Source organism: Pararge aegeria, chromosome 19 (assembly GCF_905163445.1).
Source record: "Pararge aegeria chromosome 19, ilParAegt1.1, whole genome shotgun sequence".
NCBI lineage: Eukaryota > Metazoa > Arthropoda > Insecta > Lepidoptera > Nymphalidae > Pararge > Pararge aegeria.
Window position 1 is genome coordinate 14126526 of NC_053198.1, and position 20525 is coordinate 14147050.

The following is a 20525-nucleotide window of genomic DNA, read 5'->3' on the forward strand; positions in this document are numbered from 1 at the left end:
CTAAGGGGTAGATATTACTTATATACTTATCCCTGTAAACCTAACAAGTAAGACTGCTACCACTTTATACTTCCTCATCACTTTCTACCAGAGAATAAAAAAATACTAATACTTACCGAGATTTTAGAATCCTAATTTGCGAAACAGTCGGGGCCAATAAGGGCAGCTTTTCTGGATCCATTTTTTGATTTTTTTTTTTAAACACTGAATTTCTAAGCCACTGTCTTATTATTTCAATGACCTATTATAAAAGTTTTTATTCACGAATAGCCTTTTGCAAATTAGACTGCAATAAAAATAGAAATGTAATAGTTTATTATTTTATAGCACTCGATACATTACATTAATTCTTAACACTTTTTTGTATCCACATTGCCTTTTTACTACGTTAGTACGTACGCTTTGCAATGCGAGAAGACCAAGTTTAAATTATTTTATTAATAGAGTCACATCTTAACTGTCGTTTTAATTTAATTAATGTTTCACTATTTATTATATAGTTTAGTATATTTCGCGATAAACGCTACAATTTTCCACTCGCATACAGTGAGACTGAGTGACCTATCGATAAATAATTTGATAAGTAAGAGGATTGAAGAACCCGTCCGCGGACTGCATTTGTGTAAAAATAGAACAAAACAAAACCATATGGCTATTCAAATTGCAAACGTACCTATTACATCTGGGAAGGAATTGTTCATCTTATTATTTTTAGTAAAAGTCGATAACGTGTTTTGTTTTGAAGCATAACACATTGTTAGGTATGTATTTATCTTTGAGTTCACGTAGGTACCTACATAAATAACTGACTTACAATGAACTGAGATTACAGGTTCAATTCCCGGTCTCCGACCTTTTTAAGTAAAGGTCCCGGGTTGGAGCCCCGTTAGGTGCAATGTGGCAGTTAATATTTCTGAATTTTCTGATCTGTTGCGAGGCTTCGGCCGTGGCTAGTTACCACCCTAGCGACAATGCCGATATATATATACCGATAAGGGGTATTTTTTTATTTAATAAATAAATAAATACACTACGACAATACACACATCGCCATCTAGCCCCAAAGTAAGCGTAGCTTGTGTTATGGGGACTAAGATAGCTGATGAATATTTTTATGAATATAATGCACATAAATACTTATAATATACAGATAAACACCCAGACACTGAAAACATTTATGTTCATCACACAAACATTTTTTTCCAGTAGTTGGAATCGAACCCACGGCCTTGGACGCAGAAAGCAGGGTCGCTGCCCACTGCGCCAACCGGCTGTCTAAATCTAGTGACTCGACGTCACTAAACAATCTGGCTGTCTATTGGTTTAATATAACTGCCGCTGATGGTACCATCCTAAACTGCAACATCACATACCCGAAGAGATTGCAGTCAATGGTGACATGTACTTGGTGAAATGAAAAAATCATAAGACAGGTAATCTATTTATCTTTGAGTTCACGGAGGAACTTAAATATCTAACTCTTATTTTTAATTTAGATTACAGGTTCAGTTTCCAACAGTGTCATCATTATCCTCAAACTATAACAGTCCATAGCTGGGCACGAATTTGGGCCTATACCCACCACGCTGCTTCAGTGCGGCTTGGTAGGCATGAACGATTATTATTACTTTAAGATTGTAATTAAAGGGTTACCCCAGTTAATGAGGCCAGCCCATGGATGGGCTCGCCTATATTTGTATACTTACACGTCATCGCCGAGTCGGCCGGTCCAGTATAAATTGAATTGAATTTTCTTTATAATAGATTTTACTTTTGTTAGAACAACTGTCAAAAATGTTCATAGAGAAATATAATAACTATCCCATTCTGAAAGAAAAATAAAGATATAAATTGATATCGAAATTCAAATTAGAATTACGGGAATCTAAGCTTTTTTCGTAGGGTTTTAAGGTTTTTCATATGGATAAAGGTCGCATTCTTTTTTTATATATAGTTTATGGCAGACTTTATAAAAAAGATAAATGATTTAGGAAGTCATTACCGCTTACAGAACCATGATAGGTAGTCTGGCTATTTTTTTATACGCATTTGCCTGAACAGTGAAGTAACAAAATAGAAAGAAAGTACCTAGCCAAATTTTGAACTTTATGAAAAAACCATAAAAACGTTTTGTTTCATCAATAGGTTGAAACCCATTTTTCGCCTGTCCTGGTATCTGTTAATGAGAGACATCAACCCCACTCAAAACAAACTAATAACAAACGCCAACTGTCATAAAGCTTGGTATTTAGTTACAAACAAACTTGAGTATTTCAGGATTACGCGGTCAATCTTCTCGTCGCAGTAGTTCAGTTAATTAATATCGGTCTGTTTGAAAGTTGTATAGAACTATTTGTCTTTGAGGAGTTCTAATGTGCCGCATATTAAAGTTGTTACTAGAAACCGGTGAAACGTTGAAAGCGAGATTAATAACAGCGGTAAAATTGTATCTTCAATCTGTTTCTATATATATAAATATATATATACGTTAACGCAATCAGGGAACGCAAGCGATAAATAATTAAATACGTTAATGAGCGTTTTCCTTCTCTGAGCTTTGGCTGAGTTCATTGACCGCTCTGGTTCGATGTTGCCTGTTGCGAGAATTATTTTTAAGTAAAACAACATTCATCGTCCGGCGTCCCTTTTTAGGAGACGTAAAAGTTGCTTGAAATTCTAACTTAAAGACGTAAAGTAAAATATTCTGAAATACTTAAGTACGTAGGTACTGCTATGGGGATTCCCGACGCGTTTAGAAAAACACCTTCCTGTAAATTTTTATTTAAATCATTAATTTATAACGCCGAATAGCTTATTTTAGCTCCGGCTCGGAAACAGAGTAGGTACCTTGATAGGTAGATATTTTGTTAAAGGGACTTTTGCCATTGTGTCCCTGTACCGGAGGTCCGGGAGGATCGTTTCCAATAAAGGCCCCGTATAATTTATACCCGCCAATTAGTGCGTTATATATTAAAGTTTATAGGGTTGGCACTATTTTTATTTTATTATAAGATACGTATATTATGCCAACAAAACAATAGTAAACTATAGTGCAAAACCAGTCGTCGTTTTATATTTTTTTATTTAAGTTTTATTTTCATTTTATAACAATGCCTAGAACGGGAATTTGTCGTAGACATCGTAATAACAGGACACCAGAAAGGTTTTGTCCGCGTCATCTAGACGCCGCCATGTGAACAAGACTCAGAACAATCGAATGTTAACAAAAAAATATATATTTATTCAATTTTTAAACTACCTTGCCTGTTAAAATGTAAGAAAACTAGTGTATGCCGTTGTGAAAACAGAAATGTATGCCTCTCAACGCGCACGCGTACGCGTAGTGGTACCTACGACAGTGGTACATCGTTCGGCGACAAATGTTTTGTATAATTAAAGTGTTAAATGGGATTTCTAGAAGCTTGTAAGATTATATGGGCATAGAGTAACAAAATGAGTCTGAGAGCGGGGAAGAACGTGCGTACCATTACCGTATCCAGAACGACTGAGGGTTGCAGTGGCTAATTGAACACTTTTTTGACGTGAAGCTTCGGTTTTCGCTTGCTAGAAATTTTGGTATTTCTATAAATAAATATCATTAAATGGCACCCAATAGAAACATATTTATTTATTTATACTTCTTATTTATACATAACATTATTCAGATAAACAAAAAAAAAGAAGAATAGTAAAAGTACTAAAAAAGAGTAGTAAGTGAAGTACTTACAGAAGGCGGCCTTATCACTTAGTAGCGATCTACGAATACATACATAGGTACTTTAATGTATACTTAAATATATAGATTATTATTTGAGAAAAAACTTAAGTGTATTCCACTTGGCCGCTGTTATTTGTTTTATTTCTTTATATTCATCGACGTTTATTGTACTTACTAATTTACCATTCCTCTTAACTCAGGAAAACTCAGACTCACTCACATCGCGGGCGATGGAGAGATTATTAACAGATCAAATGAGAAAGTAGGAGATCCGTGAAAGAACCAGAATTACATACTCGTGATGACAAACTTAGCTCAAAAAGTTGCGAAGTTGAAGGGGCGGGGCACATAGTTTTGTGAACCGATCGATTATGGGATGTTATTTCACTGGTAAGCGCAGCGTTAGTAGAACTAGGCGGACAGCTGTCATCAAGCACTTTGCAGCGAACCGCTGGAAGCAAGCGGCAAACTCTGGAATTTGGAATCACCCATTAGTTGATATGATGACATAAACCCGTTCGTGTTGAAGTAAGTACCTAGGTTTATTAGGTGGGTTAAAACTTTTATACATTACCGGGTAAGTAAAATATAGTTAAATCTTATGACACACAGGCTTAAATTAGTAGGTTTTTAAAATTGGAATATAATCTAACATTGTAACCAATTTTACGTGACAGGGCAAAAGGAGCGAGGCGGAATTATAAGACGCGTGTGAAGAACAAAGTTGTATTTAGAATTCACTTAGAATTACTTTGACAGTCTAGAACAGTGTCCCTGGCTAAAGTCCCACGCAGTGGAAGCAAAAGCTGGAAGCACGTCCTGTAGGTTTCACTAGCAAGGTTCCTAACTACAGCGTCCGGCAAGTGTCTTCGACAGGAAAGCGTTTGCTGAAGCACTGCAGGCAGGTACCGCTAGTGATTCACACTGGTGGAGTGATCGACAATAGTTGGCCGTGGCACCGTCTTGTACTAGTGGGAAAAAATCTCTTTAGCGCGATTTACATTTCACGCAACTACAACTAACGCCATCTAGTGTTAGCGGGTCAGTATTGCGTTTTATTGTAATGTTACAACATTAATATTAGAACAATATGCCTTCTAAAGGTTCACTTATGGGCACGGTACCCAAAATGCTGGCGCTATTGCCCCTTTGCATTGTTAGACTTTTAGCCGTTGCGCTTAACAAGCGCCAGCTCTTGGGATTGTAACTGAGATTGTATATTTATTATAAGGATATATAACCTACCCACAGATTATTAAATCGAATTGAATAAGAACCTATTTCAGTATAAAACTCAATGACCTATAATACACCTACTTATTTCAACATGTTAAATCATTAGGAAACTCTTCTGTAAATCTAGCAAGATCCTGCTTATTAAAAAAATCACAGGTTAAAATAACTTTTTCAAATAAATATTACTTTGTAGATTTTTCTCTGAGTAGACAACCCTGATCCACAAATATTTTCTGATACCGCTATTAGGTAAATACGAGTACCTAACTAATGTTCGAATTATGAAAAGTTCTTATTATTAATTATTATTAAACTAGTTTACAATATTTACAAAATAAATCGAACACTTTAAATCATTTTTAAAAATGCACCTACATACCTACTTGGTTTGTTTCTAAACTCATACGTAACTCGAACATAATATTTTTATCCCATCCCAAGACGTGATGTAAGTGAAGTGTTTATATGTTTAGTAGGTATGTATGTGGGATGAAGTATAATTAAAGATTTATTAAATTATTTTGTCTTCCTTATTTTTATTCTTTATTTATTTTATTTTATGATGGTGGGTTTGAACGATTATTATCACATATTAGTTATGTCCAAAGGACGGATTGTGGGCAACGTGATTTTATTTCCTCTTACTCAGTATGGAGAAAGTTTTAAAGAATTCATTCTTAACAGAATAACCAGGGAATCTAACTTAAAACTCATCATTGTGAAGATCGGCATGGCATACCTTCCACAAATAAATATACTACGACGATACATACATCGCCATCTAGCCCCAAAGTAAGCGTAGCTTGAGTTATGGGTACTAAGATGACTGATGAATATTTTTATGAATAATACCTATACATAAATACTTAGAATATATAAACACCAAGAACAGTTGGCAGCGACCCTGCTTTCTGTTGTTGAGGCTGTGGGTTCGATTCCCAGAACTGGAAAATATTTGTGTGATGAACTGGAATGTCTTTCAGTGTCTGGGTGTTTATTTGTATATCTTTCTATATTTATAAAAGAAAGTTGTGTTAGTTACACCATTTATAACTCAAGAACGGCTGGACCAATTTTCATGATATTTGATTTTTGGATTCCTCTTAGACCGGAATAGGATAATACTCGTAAGTATTAATTATAACATTCATAAAAAAAAATGATCCGCGGAACGAAGTTCGCCGGGACAGCTAGTTATTCATAAAATATTCATCAGTTATCTTAGTACCATAAAACAAGCTACGCTTACTTCGGAGCTATATGGCGATATGTGTATTGTCGTAATATATTTATACTTTATTTATTTACTAAATAAAATAATTCAAATTTCAAGCTTGCGTATTAATTCAACCGAATTAATAAACCATAATAAATAAAACACACTCTACCGTCGAAGACGTGATGCCCTGCGATTTAGCGTTCCAGTACGATGCTGTGTAGAAACGAATCACGGGTATGGATACCATACCTACCTCTAACAGGTTGCCAGTTTACCACCCACTACCATCTTACACTGTGTCATTTCTTTGAATTACCACCAGCTGATATAACACGCAAGGGCTAACTCGTTGTGGAATAAAAGAACAAAAACATGCTAATGAGAACTGAAAAGAACCGAATGTGAAACTTTAAGAAACGCGCATTATTGTGAGTACCTAGTCAGTCAGTCAGACTTAGGTATTCATCACTAACTTCGGCCTCCGCTACTGTAAGTATTTCCTTAAGTGAGACATAAAAAAGGTCTCATAGTATAAGCATCCTTCGAAACAAAACGACGACGCGCCGGTTGTAATATCAACATAAAAGACTAAACCGGTTTCGTAATAATGCGAAGCCATGTCGCTAAGAGTGAGCTATAAATCCCTGAGCCCAACAAATTATGTACCTAACATTTTTTGTGAGATAAAACATTGCTTGGCTGCTCTGCTTAATCAAGCAATGTTTCATCTCACAAAAAATGTAGTGTTTGTAGTCCTACGATTTACGAAACCGTAAAAGGTTGACATCTAGACAAATTTATGATTTAAAATTCATACATAGCTCTAGGCAGTGGCGTGCACTTCATACATGCACAAAAGCACTGCCTACCCTAAAATTGATTATAGCAGGAGGATTTTTGGATAATAATGCATACCCTGGTAAGAAACTGGCTATAGGCACATGAGCTGTTATGGGATATATTAATAAGAATAAGTAAGGAACAAAAACTGGCACGAGATTTGCATCTTTTTCACTGGGCTAGAAACGGCCACAGAATTAAGAATATACGGAAACCGTGTACAAGACTAATATTGAAGCGTTAAAAACCACTCCACTTTAGTAGCGTTTCTCGAACAAACGGTTAGTCACTTCATACCATTTAGCAGGTGACAGTAATTATTTTACCTCTAATGTTCTTTACCATTAAAAAGTCGAAAATGGGAAAAAGTTTGTGAGATTGCTATCTCACTTAAAAATGCAGATAGCTCTGAAAATTTTGACGTGCCGGGGATTGAACCCAGTGTACCCGAAATTCGACGCCTTCCCCACTACCGCTGCTTCGACAAACAGGTGCTACAATTTAATTATATTTAAAACAAAATTGTTGTTGACATCTCTCCATTAAATAACGATAACCAGAAACGTAACATTTGTCTGTAAATTTAGGTATGAGTGTAACGATTTTCGTGTCATATAAAATAGGAGAGATCGTAGTCAAGCTTAATTTAGCGCAGAGCTGTCAAAGAAAAAAATGTATAGGTGTCCTAATTGCGAAACTCTGATTGTAATCTCGAAGCCAAACACAATTTAGCTGCGCTATAAATTATTTTTCATTTTATCCCGAGCTTAATTGGCCCGTCTCGTTTCCATTCCTGCATTTTATTTAATGGCTACCGTACTCACTTTCGTAATTTACATCCCTACTAATATTATAAATGTGATTGTAGGTTTGTTTGTTACGGTTTTACGCGAAACTACTTAACCGATCATCATTAAACTTTGTACACATATACTTGGAGGTATAAGAAGTAACATAGGATACTTTTTATGCCGATATTAAGCTTAGTTCTTTCGGTAGCGGGGATCAAAGTATTTTACGATTTAACACCAACTACAAACAAAAATGATAACCGATTTAAATAATAATTTTTGTAATATCTATTTATTTTTGCCCAAATTTTGTGTAGATCTGATGAATATGATTGGAGATGGAGAATAGAACTCCTCAGCGGACAGCAGCTAACCCCTCATTTAAGGCTTAGCGATGCTGAATACATAAAGTTCTGCCACATTTATAAGGACTTCAGTGCTAGGACTAAATAAAAAATTTTAGAAATGTTCTTCCTTTAGCATATTACTCAGCTAACAATGTTATTTCGATTCTTCCTTTAACGATTACTATTATTTGTAAGTTATAGGAGCTGGGACTGATGAGACAGAACTTTTTAAAAACATAGGTAGACGAAGTCACGGGCGACAGCTAGTCGGCAATATTAAGGATTACTTAAACGATAAAAAGCTTGGGTGTGAATTGTTCTAGCTTCATAGCTGAATATAAATATACTGGGAGATGGTGATAACGAAAAAAAAATTTACCTGGCTAAGTTCGTTGTAGGCTCTTCTTAGACCAGGGCGCATTTGGAACCCTCGTAGCTTTAGATTTAAGTTGGCGAACGAAGTTATCACCATCCCGTTACAATTATGTAAACAAATATGTATGAACGCTTCATAAGTGCCTGTGATAGGCAGGCCTACATGAATAAAGAAATTTTGAATTTGAATTTGAATAGCGAATTTGTCATTTAATGCTGACTTAAAAAGACAGCACTTATTAAAAATGCTAGTTATTTTAACAGCAGTGAACCTGTGAGGTTTAATAGTTAGCAAAAAAATAAATATTTTGTATGAATACTCACTTAATCATTCTTCAACCAAAGGTTGTCTGGAGGAGATCGCTTCAAGCGATAAGGCCGCCTTTGTGCATATGTATATTATCGTTATTTTCTTTGTTAACCTGGTTTTATATTTGTATGTGCAATAAAGACTTTTTCTTCTTCTTCTTCTTCTTAATCATGATCATCGTCATCATCATCATCACGTCGACCAATGGACGGCATGGGTCTTTTGTCGATAACCTCCGTGGCGCAACGGGGAATTTAAGTAGGTCCTGGGTTCGATTCCCGGCAGGGGCAAAATGGGATTTTATAATTTCGGAATTTTCTCCGGTTTGGTCTGGTGGCTAGTTACCGCCCTACCGACAAATGCGTGCCTCTAAGCGATTTAGTGTCCCGGTGCGATTCGCGTGGAAACCGATTAGGGGTTGGTACGACTGCCATACTCCCTAACATGTTAGCCCGCTACCATCATAAACTGCATCATCACTTACCACCAGGTAAGATTGCATTAAAGGGCTAACTTATAGTGGAACAAAAGAAAAGTGAGTTCCAGATACCACGGTCTTGTGCCCCTTCGGTACACGGACTTTTTTAAATACACAAACACACACACACACAAACACAAACACACACACACACACACACACCCAAACACACACGCACACAAAATACACACACATTTGGACACGCCAAACTCAAGACACCCCGTCATTGCGTCGATCAATGAGATCTCCACAGGTAAAGTCGTTAAAACTTATAAAAGTCTTCCAAAGAAGTTTTAATCATCACTTCGAAGTTGAGAGCGACCGGAAACCTCCTATTTACTAGACCTTAGCGCTCACAACTGCACTAGAGAGATGAAAACACATGAGTTTATTATATAGTAAAGTTATATCATGGTCGCTTGACTATCATCGTGTACGTAACTAGTGGCCTAGTTACTCTCATAACAACAAAATAACAAACACAGTTATCTGGAACTTTCTAACTGTAAAGTAGCTTTTCATGTCGAGCGACCGTGTACCACACTGTAATTTTATTTACATCTAACAGCACCGGAACCTCTGGTGAGTTTTACACTCAATTTACACCAGCGACACCTGAGCCTAAGGCCGGTGTTACAATTCACGATTTCGTAACATTAATCAATCAATCAATCAATCACAAGAAAAAAAAAATAAAAGAGACAAAAACAACAAAGGTACGAGTACAATTAAATTTGTGTAACAAAACAGTAATTCATGTAAACATTTAAACTACATTAAATAAAATGTTTGCATAATATTAAATTATAGATAAAATAGTATTTTATATAAATATATATAAAATATTAACCATTACTCGGAAGGGTTACATATTCTTTTTTTTTTTTTTATTAAATGGAAGGTCTCACAATGTCCAACGGCACGGCAAAGACTGTGTAGTATAGACGACGCGCCGAAGCGGTGATAACGCATTGAGTAGGAGCTCGACTTCACTTTCGGTGGGCAGAGTTGAAATCCTAGCACGCACCTCTAACTCTTGCTTAAACGGTGAAGAACACATCGTGAGGAAACCTGTGTGCCTGAAAGTGCCACAAAGATGTGTGAAGTCCACCAATCCGCACTGGGCTAGCGTGGTGGACTATGACCTTACCCCCTCTCATTGTAGTACCCGTGCTTTGTAGCGGGCCGGTAAAAGGTTGATGTAATTATGATGATGATATTATAGATACAAGTAATTCTAAGAGCGAAAGAATCATAAGCAAGCTGTTATATATTCTATTCCAACAAAGAATAAAGTTCACTGTTATTTTAAAAGAAAACCGGTGGTTTAAAACAGGATGTGTTACAGCTTAATTTGTAGTTTAATCTATAACAGCTAAACGTCGTGCAACCGGTCTCTCATTGTAATGGATGACAAAGAAGGCTTTATATTGTTATATATAAGAGTAGATCCGGTATGCGGTGTCGAACTTAAGGAAAGTTCGTCGCCTAATAAATGGCTGGTTCGAGAGGTGCATCACTTCTGGAAATGCAGACATAAAATAATTTCCAAGGGGGTATGTAGGTAAGCAAGAGAAAGGCAAAGGATAGACGCGTTCGAGATGTGGTGTTGGAGGCGCATGTTGAGAATACCCTGGACAGCCAAGCGCACAAATGTGTCTATCCTGGCGCAGCTAGGAGTTAGTGTTCGACTTTCGTCTATATGTTACCAACGTTTGCTTTCTTATTTCGGGCACATAATGCGGCGGGGGAATGATAGCCTGGAAAAAATTATAGTTACAGGCAACACCGAAGGCAAAAGACCTAGAGGCCGGTCCCCAACAAGATGGGCAGACCAGCTGAAAAAATCAAATTCCGACCGCTTCTATCAAATCGCAAAAATGGCCTCCAACAGAAGTCGATGGAGACAGTTTACCAACGCGAAGTTGAGATATCACCAGGACCACGATCTTCAGTCATGAAGGAATGACCATAGAGAGAGAGAGAGATGTAGGTAAACCTCAATTTCGGAATGAAAAGCATTCATGTGCAACATTTATTTATTTCAAGTAGGCCTAATTTATAAGCACTTTTGAAACGTTAAATCAGTCTGTTTGTAGTGACTCTACCACCGGTTCGGAAGGCAGATTCCACTGAGAAGAGCCGGCAAGAAACTCAGCAGATTGCTCTTTCCAACATCATTTTAAAGTTTAACAATCTTTTAAAATTTTCTGTTTAAGGTCGGTATCGGTAATACAATCGGTAAAAGGAAGAACTTCAAAAACAATTTTAAAATTTCTGCAATGTACAGAATTTGACCTCTTGCAGACGCAGATAATTATTTATGCATCCATTATTTACATATATTTATAAACAATCGCATAGCTATAAAGTAACATGACATTTGCAAAACGTGTTTTTGATGTGAAACATCTATAGGCAAAGGGAGGGTAAACCTGATTGTTGGCGTGGCGATATCCGAATCCGAATAACCGATAAACTTAAGTTGAAATTGATTTTTCGCTGGGGATTTTAATGTTTATTTGGAATAAATTAATCAATGCCATTAATTACATTCCTAGAAGAAGAATTTCAACTAGGAACTAATAACAATAAAGGAGAAAGTACGACCAGATATGGAACAACAATAGATGCTGTATTGATTTGATATCTTAATAGTGTTATGTCAAATACTTTTGTAACATATTTCAGCAACCATCGACCAGTTGTCACAGTAGTACCGTCAGAGGCAACACCCAATGTAACTATTACCGAAGTGACTAATGAAAATAATTGACTTATTACGATTTTAAAGGAATTTTAGAATTAAATCTATATATAATAAATAAACTGTGTGAAAATTTGTAATATTACACTAAAATGTAATGAATAAAATGTGTTTCTTATTTTACCATCATTTACATATTGGTAAAATAAGAAAAAAGCGAATATAGATTGTATGTGCTCTGAAACCAAACTATGCGTAAATGCGTATATATGACGAACTCTCAGGCATGCAAGCTTCCTCACGATGTTTTTCTTTTCAGTTGAAGCAAGTGATACTTAATTGTTTTAAACGCACATTACTCTGCATACTCGAGCTGCGCGCCTTTAAACGAACTCGGTTCCCTCCGAAGCAAAGCCTTAGACCTAACCACTAGGCTATCACAGCTTATGTCACCACTTGCTGATAAAATTCCATAAATTTTTCGCGTAACATACTCGTAACATATTTATGACTACAATCGTTAGTTTCACGGGATAAGATATATCGATAGGCATTTTGTTATACATTAAAGTAGGTAATTTAACTAAATAAATATATCCTACGTCAGTTTGCAAAGTAAAAAAGGTATATATACTATATTGAACTATACAGTTACGTCATTTTATCGCCATAAGCCAAACTTATAGGAGTGACGTAAATAACCCTACATGCGCAGAACCGCAGCTAAAAAAGTTAAAACTAGTAATGCATAGGAAAACGTAGTTTTTACTTTAGAAATGCACTCAGAGTGAGCTTTTATATTTCCCACCCCATTAACTGGAGCGAAAAACCCGATATTAAACACGGTTCCGAGTTTTTCATCTTTTATGTTAAGGCACACTAGCGACTGCGACATGTTGCACGACAAAAAGTATGCCTAGTATTGTAAACCGATCACCTTAATTGGATGCATAGGGATGTAGGTGCTTAGGTGAACTCATATGTGATGTGTAACGACGTTAGGCGCCGTCTAAATCCGTTACCGATTTGGTCCTTAAAGTTTAGGGGACTCATAAACTGACACTAGACAGACAAAAAAAAAAAAAATGGGTTTTTTGTTTCATCATCATCATCATCACATCAACCGATAGACGTCCACTGCTGGACATAGGTCTTTTGTAGGGAGTTCCAAGTTCCACGATTCTGAGCCGCTTGGATCCAACGGCTACCTGCGACGCGCTTAATGTCGTCTGTCCACCTCGTTGGGGGTCGACCAACGCTGCGCTTACCAGTACGGGGCTGCCATTCCAGCACCTTGGGACCCCAACGTCCATCCTTTCTCCGAACTATGTGCCCGGCCCATTGCCACTTAAGCTTCGCGACTCGTTGAGCTATGTCGGTAACTTTGGTTCTTCTACGAATCTCCACATTTCTGATTCGATCGCGTAGAGATACTCCGAGCATAGCTCTCTCCATCGCCCGCTGAGTGACTCTAAGCCTTCTTATGAGGCCCATAGTTAACGACCATGTTTCAGAGCCATAGGTCATCACTGGCAACACGCACTGTTCGAAGACTTTCGTCTTCAGGCACTGAGGGATTTCTGACGAAAAGATGGCACGGAGTTTCCCGAACGCTGCCCATCCGAGTTGGATTCGGCGGTTCACCTCCTTCTCGAAATTGGACCTACCTAACTGGATCGTGTGTCCTAGGTATACGTATTCGTCAACAATTTCGAGTGCAGTGTTCTCAACGATTACTGGTTGAAGCGGAACATGAGCATTAGACATAATCTTCGTCTTGCTCATGTTCATTCGTAGGCCAACCTGTTGAGAAGCTCTGCTGAGGCCATCGAGCATCGTATTTAGGTCTCCCAGAGTCTCTGCCATTATGACTACATCGTCGGCAAACCGAAGTTGAGTGATGTACTCGCCGTTAATGTTGATGCCAAGTCCGTTCCATTCCAGAAGCTTAAAGACGTCCACCAACGCAGCGGTAAATAGTTTCGGGGAGATAACATCTCCCTGTCGCACGCCTCGCTGCAATTGGATTGGTCTCGTAGTCTGATCCTGTATACGAACTGACATAGTGGCGTTTTTGTACAAACACTGCAACACTTGGATATACCGGTAGTCAATTCGGCATCTCTGCAGTGACCTAAACACAGCCCAAGTTTCCACCGAATCAAAGGCTTTTTCATAGTCCACAAACGCTAAGCAAAGTGGCCGGTTATACTCTTCAGTCTTCTGTATAACCTGCCGCAGCGTATGAATGTGGTCTATGGTACTAAAGCCCTTACGGAAACCGGCTTGTTCGGGAGGCTGGAAGTCATCAAACCTACGAGCGAGACGATTCGTAATGACTCTCGAAAACAGCTTGTAGATATGACTCAGCAGCGAGATGGGTCTGTAATTCTTCAACAAGGTATTATCACCTTTTTTGAAGAACAGAACCACCACACTCCTGTGCCATGCCTCTGGCGTTGTGCCTTGGTGAATAACGGAATCAAACAATCGCTGAAGGACTTTCAGTATCGGTTTTCCACCTGCCTTCAGGAGTTCTGCCGTTATTCCGTCATCACCCGGCGCCTTTCCATTTTTAAGCTGCTTGAGAGCCACACTAATCTCGTATAGGCTGACGTCTGGGATATCTTCGGTATAATGTCGAGTTAATTTGGCTCTAGGATCCTTAGCCAAATCTTCAACAGGCGTCTGTACTGTGGTGTACAACTGTCCATAAAAGTTCTCAACCTCACCCAAGATCTCAGGTTTGGAAGAGACAAGACTACCATTATTGGTCTTCAGTCGCATCAACTGGCTCTGACCGATAGACAGATCTCTAGCGAACACTTTAGAGCCTCTGTTTTGCTCGATGGCATTTTTAATACGCTCTGTATTGAAGTGCCGCATATCACGAGTCTGTGATTTAGAGATCTGCCTATTAATCCGCCGGTAAGCGGACGCGTCTGCTATAGACTGTAGTCTCATCTCTTGCCTCTCCGTCATAAGCTTGAGTGTATTGGTTGAGAACCTATTGGCCTTGTTTCTACGGTGGGCCTTGTAGAATTTGGACCCGACTGTTTGGACAGTTTCCACCAGCCTGTTGTTCAAATCGTCCACAGTGTCGCAATCTGCTAGGCAACCGAACCGGTTCTGTAGTTCTAGTTGAAAGCTCTCGGGGTTTTGAATATGGGCACGAGTAGGCCGGAGTGTAGACTTCACCAGTCTGACTCTTTCAAGTTGAACGTTTATACTCAATGTGCCTCTTACCATACGGTGATCACTTCCGGTTTTAACCCTGTTGATCACAGAGACATCATTGAATACATGCCGTTTGGTCGACATGATGAAGTCGATCTCGTTTCTCGTGGAACCATCGGGGCTTATCCAGGTCCATTTCCTGTGTGGCCGCTTCTTGAAGAAGGAGTTCATCATATAAAGGCCCTCCTTCTCCATGAAGTCAGCCAACATTTGACCCCTGTGGTTCCGTTGCCCATACCCAAATTGCCCCACCCTCAACTCTGAACCAGTTCGCTCGCCAAGCTTCGCGTTGAAATCCCCCATCACAATATTGTAGTAGGTGTTCGAGGCATGTATGGCTTTTGAAATGTCCTCATACAAAACCTCTACATCCTCGTCTGGGTGTGCCGAAGTCGGCGCGTATACCTGTATGACCTTCAACGAATACCGTTTGGTAATTCTGAGTATAAGGTATGCTACCCTGCTCGACACACTTTCGACTTTTACAACATTGTTGACGAGAGACTTGTGGACGATAAACCCGACACCACCCTGTGACTGTTGGTCACCCTCCCGGTAGTAAAACAAGTTGCCGGATTCCAAGATTATCGAGTCCTCCCCCTCTCGCCGGACTTCAGACAATCCTATAATATCCCAGCGCAACTTGCTCACCACTTCTTCCAGCTCAATCACCTTTCCATCGGTCCTCAACGTGCGTGCGTTGTATGTTGCCAGGTCAAGTCGTCGGGGTTGGCAGCGGAATCTCTGCCGGAGATTCTTAACACCCCTTGCCCCGCCGTTACCATAACCGCTGCCAGAGCCAGGAATAGCGGGGCCGCCGGGAACTAGGGGCTGTGGTTTTTTTTCTCCTTCCCATTAAAGATATGCCCGATAATGACCACGCTGGGCAGGCGGGTTGGTCATCGCAGGGCTAGACTGATCGCCCCGGCGTCGCTGCTGCCCGACACCGGTCTGTGCCATTTGTTCAGCCTAGCCAATTCGAAGTGGTTATACCGCCACTTGTCGGTCGCCAGAGCCTCGTCGGTTAAACGGCAGGGTGCACCACGTGCAGGTGAGGTTGGCAATTTGGGAGGCTGACTGGTACTAGCCACACCCACTTACACCCCCTTTTTTTTGTTTAATAATCTTAAATCCATACGAAAAATTCAAAATATGTTAATACAAACACAAAACACTACACCTTGTGGCAACCACTACAGACAAGTGATAAACGACTAAGACCCGGGAGGTATCTTTGCATCGTTAGAGGCCATGTAGAACTGAATTGTACGGAAAATGCACCCGTATTTATATCAAAATACCCACCAACTCAATGTCATGAACATAAGTTTAATTATCTACCCACTTTATAAAATTACCGTAACACAAGTTAGGTTGCATGAGTTGCCTATTGAAAATGGATTGATGAAAGATAAATGTATGCCCATCATCTTTGATTAGGCGTCAGTTATTTAGACATTGCTTTGTCCGCTGTTAGTATTAACGGCCATTAGTAACAGAGTTCGTCCTAGGAAGTACTACCGCAATGCAAGCAGCTTAGCTTCGGGCTGAAGGAATTGGTTGCCGATTTAATTTTAGGCACATGAGGCTTAACGCCTATACCTCAGGCTGAAGGCTTGAAGGCGTAACATAGGAGGACGTGTCCCTTACATGCCCTGCGAAGTGTTGCTCTGGCGATGGTTTTCCGCTTACCATCAGGTGGGTCATCTACTGGGTGCGTCAAGTATAACTAAACTTATTCTCTATCATTGCCTGTGGTAAGGTTTTTGATGTGAAACATCTATAGGCGGAGGGTAAACCTAAAACCTAATTTTTGGCGTGGCGACTCAGGCCGTGGCGACGCATCGCCACGCAACACAAATACTTGAGTTGTCACCTTTTTAAAGAAATTCTTGAAGTAAAACATTTGTATATAAAAAAAAATACAAATTTGTAATATTGTATTTTTTTATCATGTCTTACTTAGTTCCTGTTATAATCTGTACTTTTGTGCCTATTACATGTACAAAATAATTTCGATGTTCCACATCTGCCAGGCGTCCCGTGACGGCTCAAATTTTTATAGTAATTATTGACGGACCAAGCTGATGGCAAGTTGAAAACCATCGCCCATGAACAGAGCAGCACTTGCATAGGGCATGCAAAGAGCACGTCCTGCAACATGCCGCTCTGTGTCCATTTATTTATGGCATGGGTTAAGCTTCATGTGCTACAGACATTCCACCGGCACCAACAAACTTCAAACCGGAACACAGCATTGCAACAATGCTGCTTAGTAGCAGAAATATGCATGGCGATAGTACTTCCCTGGACAATGTCTGTCACAAAACATCTTCTTCTTCTCCTCACCTTCCTCAAGCTCAGCTTCCAAGGCTCGCCAATCAGCCCGCGTCACGCTGTTGAAGCCATTAAGGTGAGCCAGTTACGCATATCCGAAAAATAAATATATTTAAGTCTTGTATTGAGACTCAGACAGCGTAAGTATTCGTCTTTGAAAATATTTTTATGAACCTTTTTGCGACAAGACAAAAAGTCGCTTATGTGCTTTTACCCATTATTGAGTTCATAGTTTTTTAACTAACCGCACTGAAAGCGTAGAGCGGGAAATCTAGTGGAAATTAGCGGCTTACTTTTGACCTAAATAAGAGTAACATAATCAAAGTTAATAACTTCAAAGTTTCGTTGTTCTTTTAAACTATAATGTTGGCAGTTATACGAATAACGGTAAATATATAGCTTAGCATACTTCTTTGAATGCCTTGCCTACCTAAGGAAAAAAAAATACTACGACAACTAAGCCCCAAAGTAAGCATCACAACTGAAGAATATTTTTATGAATTAAATACACATAAATACTTATAATATCCAGATAAACACCCAGACACTGAAAAACATATATGTTCATCACACAAAATTTTGCAATTGAGTGGTGATGATGTAGTAAATTAAGATTTGCATGTCGTAGACTGCGCCTAAACATATATAATATTTTGTCATGTTTTAAGCAAATAAATGAATTTAAATTTTAATTTATGTCGTTATTTTAATGAAGGTCCCCCTTAAATTATAAGCACAGATCTTGTTCTAACATAATATGTAACGAAAAAGAACAACCGACCTTGTACCGACTTTCCACTTTTTTATCGGCTTCGTACGCTCAGGTTGCCTTTAAAAGATCACTTTTAGTGATAAGGCTGCCTTTGCACCCTAGCACTAAGTACTATTACTGTTTTCCTTGTGTTTTTCCTATTGTGTTGTGTTGCAATAAAGTTTTTCTACATTCGCGGATGGTAGGTAGGTATGTCTGTAAATAATTTAGCGAGCTAACAAAAACAAAACAAATAGTGTAAACAAACCGACTCAATGTTCGCGCACTTCGCAAATAACGGTTCTAATTGGCTTTGCCCTTTTTGACTCGGAAGTAAACAATAGTTAGGAGTACATAGCAAGCCATGGTTTTCTTATATAAAAATGAATTCGGATCGTTAGTCTCACTATATTAAGGATTACATGTATGATCAAAAAACTTGGGTATGAATTTCTCTGACCTAAACGTAAACTCGACTGTGAGATGGTGATAACAAATAAAAACCTGGCTAAGTTTGTTCTGGGCTCTTCTTAGACCAGGGCGCGTTTGGAACCCTCCTAGCTATAATTTTAAGTTAACGAATGCAGTTATCACCATCACTAACATTAGTGTTAACATGTTAAATGTGTGAACGCTTCATAAGTGCGTGTGATAACGTCTTCATAAATAAAACATTTTTGAATTTAGAATTTTAGAACTTTGAAGTAAGACATCTAAGGAGATGATATAGTCTATAAATGAATCGGCTATCCAACAGTAAAAAAATTTTTTTTATTTGTGAGCAGTAGTTTTTTTTCTTTTTATTTTACTACCAGTTTGGCCTTCACCTGGTGGTTAGTTATGGTGCAGTCTAAGATGCTAACGGGCTAACCTGTTAGGGAGTATGGTAGTCATACCCATAATCGGTTTCTACGCGACACTAATCACTAAATCGCATAGCGGCACGTCTTTGTCGGTAAGGTGGTAACAAGACACGGCCAAAGCCTCCCACCAGACCACACCTGAGATAATTCAGAAATTATTAATTCCCAAATTGGGGCCATTTGGGAATCCAACGGGAATCCAACCCGGGATCTCCTACTTTAATTCACAGCGCTCACCGTTGCGCCAGGGAGATCGTCAAAAGTTCCTGAGATTATTGCGTTCAACGGTTCAATTCTCAAACAAACTGTTTGTTTGTTCACTCTTCAGCTTTATAAGTATAAGATATAAGATTGATATCTAATGTAATTTTTTGATTTAGTTTTTGATTATTACATTATTTTAATTAACTCTTTTCTGTAATAGTATAGAAATCATAATCGTAGTTACCAAATCAAAAAATATTATTTTTAACGGAATAACCCGTTTTATATGATTTTCATAGCGGTAGTTAATCACAGCCGTCACCTAAGACTTAACGAAGAGTTACACTACTAAATACTTAATGATATGTCATCATATTCATATCAACACATTACCGGCCAACAGGACACGGGTCTTCTCCCGCAATGAGAAGGGGTTAAGGCCGTTGACGCTGGCCCAGTGCGGATTGGACTCCACACACCTTCGAGAACAATATGGAGAACTCTCAGGTGACCTGCATACCTATCCAGATTTCCTCACGATGTTTTCCTTGATGATATTTTAATTGCTTAAAACGCACATAACTTAGAAAAGTTAGAGGTTTCTGGGATTCGAACTCGCTCCCTCAAAAGCAAAATGGAAGTCCTACCCACCGGGCTATCACTGTTCTGTATTTAATGAACACTAAATATTAATTTACAATATACGAGTAGTAATGAGATAATTAAATATCCTGGAATTGGTATTATTTCTATAGCCCCACAGTTTGTTAGAAGTTCTAAATTAACCAAGTATCGCTCAAGTAGAAGCTTGGAATTCGTTTCTTAATTGGACTTAATTAGATTTCGCAGGGAATTTGTGAGCGCAGAGCCGTAAGATACACTTGTGGTTTATTTTCTGATGTCGAATACTGAATTAACACTTTGTTTTGTTTTCAAACTTCTCAGCATATTAATTTCTCTCTGAGTTGGGCCCAGCCAAAATTTAATTTTATTAAACCTTACCTTTTTGCCAGAAGTGAATTTTGGTTATGTATTACACATGAAAGCCTTAAAATTCATACATTTACATAAAAAGGGACCATTATATGGGTCTTCCGCTTCCTACATCCAAT